General features: G+C 36.0%; 1 non-coding gene and 1 pseudogene across 1 annotated transcript; both read right to left on the reverse strand.

The window, feature by feature from the left end:
* Positions 1–1,380: 1,380 nt before the first annotated feature.
* Positions 1,381–2,711, reverse strand: LOC148565982 (uncharacterized; annotated as a pseudogene).
* Positions 2,712–6,861: 4,150 nt separating this feature from the next.
* Positions 6,862–6,969, reverse strand: LOC148565983 (small nucleolar RNA R71). The gene has a single exon (XR_015884255.1). It is a non-coding gene; the product is annotated as a small nucleolar RNA R71 (small nucleolar RNA).
* Positions 6,970–8,293: the final 1,324 nt, after the last annotated feature.

Here is an 8,293-nt window from a genome sequence, read left to right on the forward strand (position 1 = left end):
TAATTACAAAAAACTTAAAAAATAAGAAAATTTGAATATATTACCAATCGTTGAAATTGCATCTCCGAGTTTGACACGAATTTATCAAAACCGAACTTAAATTGAGAAAATTCAATCTCATTATGTGCTCCACTTCAAAAATTTCCGAGCAGACGTAGAAAGTTTGGAAGGGATAGAAAATATTCACCTGTTGTCCATCTACTACGCCTTTCGGCCTGATCTTAGGCCCTGACTCACCCTCCGTGGACGAACCTTGCGGAGGAACCCTTAGGTTTTCGAGGCATTGGATTCTCACCAACGTTTGCGTTACTCAAGCCGACATTCTCGCTTCCGCTTCGTCCACCACTGCTCGCGCGGGTCCTTTCCTCTAAGGCGGAACGCTCCCCTACCGATTCATTTTTACAAACTTGGCCTACGAAACTCTGTGGAAACAATTCCTCAATAAAAAATCAAGTTTCTCCCAAGAAAACTAATTTTACCCATATTCCATCATGTTTGTCATAATATGTGAATAGATTCAATCATCTTTCGGTAAAATAGAGCTTACTGCCCTTCGTTGGACGCTTACATTCATGTAAATAAAACCCGAATCAGTGAATACAACTTGAGGTGGTATTTGATGGATGTGATACATTGTAAACGATTGCGGCAAAAGACGATCGCACTGGAACATTAGAACGAAAAGAATAATTTGGAATAAGAATAATCATTAAATTATCAATATAATAATATAATAGAATTAGTATATAAAAAATACTATAAAAAAATATAAATTATACCTTAAAAAGGATTAACTTTGATGAAAAATGAAGAATATAATTTTATTCTATGAAGTAGTAAAAGAAGAATAATAAATTAAAAAAAAAATAAGCTGACTCTCAAATCTAGGCTCATGAACTACAAAAAACACTATATATAGCCTTTATTAGAATAAAAATAAGAAAAAGTCTAGGAGGCCAGCAACTTTTGTGTTTTCTAGCCAACACTTAACCATCAAAATAAAAGTGAGTGATCTCCCACCATTAGATGTAATCTCACACCATTAAAAATGCTATTAATGGCCAATTTATGGTTACAAAACATTAAAATTGATGGCCCCTAACATTTCTCTAAAAATAATTATATTATTATTGTTAATATTATTATCAATTGATCAATTGATATCAATATAAATGGATCACCATTAACGTAACAACTTGCCACTAATAAAATTATTGTATAATGAATGAGAATTAGAATTGTATTAATATAATTAAAATAATTAAAAATATTCTCAATTGACAATTAGTTTAATAATGTATTAAATATTAATTATATATTCCTAAATTAGAATAATTATGCATTATTCATTAAATACTAATTGTATCTTACTTTCTTTTATCAATTCAATAAGCCTCCAGCAACCATTTTCCGAAGAAGTTTCTCTGCCATGTCATTCTCATCTTTTTCAAACAAAGCACGGATAACAGTTTCAAAAGTCACAGCATCTGGTAAGCAACCATTGCCTTCCATTTTTGACAAGAGTGCCAATGCTTCTTCAAACAAGCCCTCTTTGCAGAGCCCATTGATAATAATATTGTATGTCCTCACATTTGGACGATAGCCTTTAACGGAAAGATCTTGAAAAATCTCTTTTGCATCTATAAGTCTTCCACCTTTGCATAGGCCATCTATAAGTATATTGTAAGTGAATATATCTGTATCAATGGCACACTCTATCATTTGATTGAATAACATAAATGCCTCGTTAGGTTGTTAGTTTTTGAACATCCCATCCAACAACGAATTGTAAGTGACTACATTAGCGGGTTGACCTCTATGATGCATCTCGATAAGAAGCTCCAAAGCACGGGAGATTCTCTTTGATTTGCTCAAGCCATCAATAAGAGTGCTGTAAGTTACCGTGTTTGGAACCAAGTTTTTGCGACGCATTTCTTCAAAGAGATTCAAGGCTTCATTGACCATTTTACTTTTGCAGAAGCCATTAATCATGATACTGTAACTTTGAACATCGAGTGAAACTCTACTTTGGGCCATTGTGTTGAATATATATTTTGCCTTATTTACCTCATTAACCAAACAATGCCCATTCATTAAGCTATTATAAGTAACCACACCACATCTGGTTTCACACCATGTTTTTTCATCACAGCCAACACATTCTTAGCATCTTTGATCTTTCCTTCCTTGCATAGCCCATCGATCAAAGTACTATAGGTATATACATTAGGAGTAATGTTTTTAAGCATCATATGATTTAGTAAATCAACGGCTTCCTTATATTGACCCACAAGACACAATCCAAAAATGAGAGAACTGTATGTGATAACATCGGGAGAAATTCCCTTAGCAAGCATTTCAGAAAATAAATGAAAAGCCTGACTTACAAGTGTATCCTTGCAGAGGCTATCAATAATTGCGCTGTACATGAAGACATCAGGAGCAACGCCATAATGTGGGATCTTTCTCAACACTTGAATAGCAGCTGATGTGTGTCCGGTCTTACAGAGGCCATTGATCAAGGTCCCATAAGTGACTTGGTCGAAGTGAAATCCATGAGCCAGCACTCTGTCATGAAAGCGCACTGCTTTTTCAACACTACCGCAGAGACAGAGACCTTTCAAGATTGTTGTCATAGTTACCGTATCAGGTTGAAAATCCATCCTGAAAATTTTGGCCAATATAGAGAAAGCAAGCATCATACGACCCATTGATGAGCGGATAATTTATACGCTTTTTGACACTGTTTTTAGTATGTTTTTAGTAGGATCTAGTTACTTTTAGGGATGTTTTCATTAGTTTTTATGTTAAATTCACATTTCTGGACTTTACTATGAGATTGTGTGTTTTTCTGTGATTTCAGGTATTTTCTGGCTGAAATTGAGGGACTTGAGCAAAAATCAGATTCAGAGGTTAAAGAAGGACTGCTGATGCTGTTGGATTCTGACCTCCCTGCACTCAAAGTGGATTTTCTGGAGCTACAGAACTCTAAATGGCGCGCTTCCAATTGCGTTGGAAAGTAGACTTCCAGGGCTTTCCAGAAATATATAATAGTTTATACTTTGGCCAAGAATAGATGACATAAACTGGCGTTCAACGCCAGCTTTCTACCCAAATCTGGCGTCCAGCGCCAGAAAAGGAGCCAAAACCAGAGTTGAACGCCCAAATTGGCACAAAAGCTGGCGTTCAACTCCAAGGAGGACCTCTACATGTGAAACACTTAGGCTCAGCCCAAACACACACCAAATGGGCCCAGGAAGTGGATTTATGCATCAATTACTTACTCATGTAAACCCTAGTAGCTAGTTTATTATAAATAGGACCTTTTACTATTGTATTAGGCGTCTTTTTGACCATCTTTTGATCATCTTAGGATCATCTTTGAACGCATTGTTCTTAGACTTTGGGGGCTGGCCATCTCGGCCATGCCTAGACTTTCACTTATGTATTTTCAACGGTAGAGTTTCTACACTACATAGATTAAGGTGTGGAGCTCTGCTGTTCCTCAAAGATTAATGCAAAGTACCACTGTTTTCTATTCGATTCATCTTATTTCGCTTCTAAGATATCTATTCGCACCCAAGAACGTGATGAAGGTGATGATTATGTGTGACGCTCATCATCCTTCTCCTTTATGAACGCGTGCCTGACAAACACTTCTGTTCTACATGAATTAAGCTAGAATGAATATCTCTTAGATCTCTTAACCAGAATCTTCGTGGCGTAAGCTAGAATGATGGCGGAATTCAAGAGAATCCGGAAGGTCTAAACCTTGTCTGTGGTATTCCGAGTAGGATTCGATGAATGAATGACTGTGACGAGCTCCAAACTCGCGATTGCAGGGCGTTAGTGACAGACGCAAAAGGATAGTAAATCCTATTCCAGCATGATCGAGAACCGACAGATGAGTAGCCGTGCCGTGACAGGGTGCGTGAGCATATTATTCACTGAGAGGATAAGATGAAGCCATTGACAAGGGTGATGCCTCCAGACGATTAACCGTGTTGTGACAGGGCATTGGATCATTTTCCCGAGAGATGACCGAAAGTAGCCATTGACAGTGGTGATGTATCACATAAAGCCAGCCATGGAAAGGAGTAAGACTGATTGGATGAAGATAGCAGGAAAGCAGAGGTTCAGAGGAACGAACGCATCTCCATATGCTTATCTGAAATTCTCACCAATGATTTACATAAGTATTTCTATCCCTCTTTTATTATTTAATTTCGAAAACTCCATTATCAATTTATATCCGCCTGACTGAGATTTACAAGGTGACCATAGCTTGCTTCATACCAACAATCTCCGTGGGATTCGACCCTTGCTCACGTAAGGTATTACTTGGACGACCCAGTGCACTTGCTGGTTAGTTGTATCGAAGTTGTGACAATTATGTATTGAGAACAGAGCACCAAGTTTTTGGAGCCATTACCAGGGATTGTTCGAGCCTGGACATCACAATTTCGTGCACCAAGTTTTTGGTGCCGTTGCCGGGGATTGTTCGAGTTTGGACAACTGACGGTTCATCGTGTTGCTCAGATTAGGTAATTTTCTTTTTGTTTTGTTTTCAAAAAATTTTCAAAAATCTTTTAAAAATTTTTCTTTGTTTTCGAAAAAAAAAATGTTTTCAAAAATCTATTTTTCTTCAGAATTTTTAAGAATGAATTCTAGTGTTTCATGGAGCATGTTGAAGCCTGGCTGGCTGTAAAGCCATGTCTAATTCCTTTGGGAATGAGTATGTCAGGCGTGTCATGTCTGAGTTACATACTAAAGCTTGGCTGGCTATTAAGCCATGCCTGACCTTTTGAGTGGAGCTTTAGAGCATAAGATTCCTGGGATTCATATTAAAAATTTTGGAATCCTTATTTTTATTTTTCACAATAATTTTCGAAAAAATTAAAAGAAAATACAAAAAATTAGAAAATCATAAAAATCAAAAATATTTTTTTGTGTTTCTTGTTTGAGTCTTGAGTCATGTTATAAGTTTGGTGTCAATTGCATGTGCATCTTACATTTTTCGAAAATTTCATGCATTCATAGTGTTCTTCATGATCTTCAAGTTGTTCTTGGTAAGTCTTCTTGTTTGATTTTGATGATTTTTTGTTTTGTGTTGTATGGTGTTTTTCATATGCATTCTTGAATTCTTAGTGTCTAAGCATTAAAGAATTCTAAGTTTGGTGTCTTGCATGTTTTTCTTGCATTAAAGATTTTTCAAAATTGTGTCTTTGATGTTCATCTTGACATTCATAGTATTCTTGGTGTTCATCTTGACATTCATAGCATTCTTGCATTCATCACATGTGTTGATCTAAAAATTTCATGCATTGCATAATTTTCATGTTTTTTTTTCTTCTCTCTCATCATAAAAATTCAAAAATAAAAAAAAATATCTTTCCCTCCTTTCTCTCATCAAATTCGAAAATTTGAGTTGACTTTTTCAAAAATTTTTAAAATCAAGTTGTTTCTTATGAGTCAATTCAAATTTTCAATTTGAAAATATTATCTTTTTCAAAATCTTTTTCAAAAAAATCAAATCTTTTTCAAATTTATTAGTTATTTTCGAAAATTTCAAAAATATTTTTCAAAAATCTTTTTCTTAATTTTCATATCAAATTTTCGAAAATAACAAAAGCAATTAATGTTTTGATTCAAAAATTTCAAGTTTGTTACTTGCTTGTTAAGAAAGATTCAAACTTTAAGTTCTAGAATCATATCTTGTGATTTCTTGTGAATCAAGTCATTAATTGTGATTTTAAAAATCAAATCTTTTTCAAAACTAATTTCTATCATATCTTTTCAAAAAATATCTTCTTATCTTACCTTTTTCAAAAATTTGATTTCAAAATATCTTTTCTAACCTCTTATCTTCTTATCTTTTCAAAATTTGTTTCAACTAACTAACTAACTTTTTGTTTGTTTCTTATCTTTTTCAAAACCACCTAACTAACTCTCTCTCTCTAATTTTCGAAAATATCCTCCCTCTTTTTCAAAAATTTCTTTTTAATTAACTAATTATTTTTATTTTTATTTTTGATTTTAAAAATTTTCGAAAAAAAATACTAACATTTTGCAAAAACCATTTTCGAAAATCACTAACTCTTTTTCAAAAATATTTTTCGAAAATTCTCCCCCCATCTTATTCTATTTATTTATTTATTTACTAACATCTCATCTCACATCTCAAAGCCTCCTCACAGTTGTGTTTCTTCCATTACATTACATTCTTTGTCTCCCCCTCTTTTTTTCCACTCACAAAGGGATCCCTATACTGTGGTATAAAGGATCTCTATTATTATTATTATTTTTCTGTGCCTTCTTCTTTGTCATATGAGCAGGAGCAAGGATAAGAACATTCTTGTGGAAGCAGATCCAGAACCTGAAAGGACTCTGAAGAGAAAATTAAGAGAAGCTAAATTACAACAATCCAGAGATAACCTTTTAGAAAATTTCGAACAGGAAGAGGAGATGGCAGCCGGAAATAATAATAATGTAAGGAAGATGCTTGGTGACTTTACTGCACCTAATTCCAACTTACATGGAAGAAGCATCTCCATTCCTGCCATTGGAGCAAACAACTTTGAGCTGAAACCTCAATTAGTTTCTCTGATGCAGCAGAACTGCAAGTTTCATGGACTTCCATCTGAAGATCCTTTTCAGTTCTTAACTGAATTCTTGCAGATATGTGATACTGTTAAGACTAATGGAGTAGATTCTGAAGTCTACAGGCTCATGCTTTTCCCCTTTGCTGTAAGAGACAGAGCTAGATTATGGTTGGACTCTCAACCTAAAGATAGCCTGAACTCTTGGGATAAGCTGGTCACGGCTTTCTTAGCCAAGTACTTTCCTCCTCAAAAGCTGAGCAAGCTTAGAGCTGATGTTCAAACCTTCAGACAGAAAGAAGGTGAATCCCTCTATGAAGCTTGGGAAAGATACAAACAGTTGACCAAAAAGTGTCCTTCTGACATGCTTTCAGAATGGACCATCCTGGATATATTCTATGAGGGTCTGTCTGAGTTATCTAAGATGTCATTGGACACTTCTGCAGGTGGATCCATTCACCTAAAGAAAACGCCTGCAGAAGCTCAAGAACTCATTGACATGGTTGCAAATAACCAGTTCATGTACACTTCTGAAAGGAATCCTGTGAACAATGGGACGCCTATGAAGAAGGGAGTTCTTGAAGTTGATACTCTGAATGCCATATTGGCTCAAAACAAAATATTGACTCAGCAAGTCAATATGATTTCTCAGAGTCTGAATGGAATGTAAGCTGCATCCAACAGTACTCAAGAGGCATCTTCTGAAGAAGAAGCCTATGATCCTGAGAACCCTGCAATAGCAGAGGTAAATTACTTAGGTGAACCTTATGGAAACACCTATAATTCAACATGGAGAAATCATCCAAATTTCTCATGGAAGGATCAAAAGCCTCAACAAGGCTTTAATAATGGTGGAAGAAACAGGTTTAGCAATAGCAAGCCTTTTCCATCATCAACTCAGCAACAGACAGAGAACTCTGAACAAAATGCTTCTAATTTAGCAAATCTAGTCTCTGATCTATCTAAGGCCACTGTGAGTTTCATGAATGAAACAAGGTCTTCCATTAGAAATCTGGAAGCACAAGTGGGCCAGCTGAGTAAAAGGATCACTGAAATCCCTCATAATACTCTCCCAAGCAATACAGAAGAGAACCCAAAAGGAGAGTGCAAGGCCATTGACATAAGCACCATGGCCGAACCTGTAAGGGAAGGAGAGGACGTGAATCCCAAGGAGGAAGACCTCCTGGGACGTCCAGTGATCAATAAGGAGCTTCCCTCTGAGGAATCAAAGGACTCTGAGGCTCATCTAGAGACCATAGAGATTCCATTAAACCTCCTTATGCCCTTCATGAGCTCTGATGAGTATTCCTCTTCTGAAGAGAATGAGGATGTTACTGAAGAGCAAACTGCCAAGTTTCTTGGTGCAATCATGAAGCTGAATGCCAAATTATTTGGTATTGATACTTGGGAAGTTGAACATCCCTTGTTCATCAATGAACTAAGTGATCTGGATCAACTGACATTGCCTCAGAAGAGACAGGATCCTGGAAAGTTCATAATACCCTGTACCATAGGCACCATGATCTTTAAAGCTCTGTGTGACCTTGGTTCAGGGATAAACCTCATGCCCCTCTCTATAATAGAGAAACTAGGAATCTATGAGGTGCAAGCTGCTAAAATCTCACTAGAGATGGCAGACAGCTCAAGAAAACAGGCTTATGGACAAGTAGAAAATGTATTAGTAAAGGTTGAGG

This window comes from Arachis ipaensis, chromosome B5 (genome assembly GCF_059453495.1).
Source record: "Arachis ipaensis isolate K30076 ecotype BB chromosome B5, ASM5945349v1, whole genome shotgun sequence".
NCBI classification, from domain to species: Eukaryota; Viridiplantae; Streptophyta; class Magnoliopsida; order Fabales; family Fabaceae; genus Arachis; species Arachis ipaensis.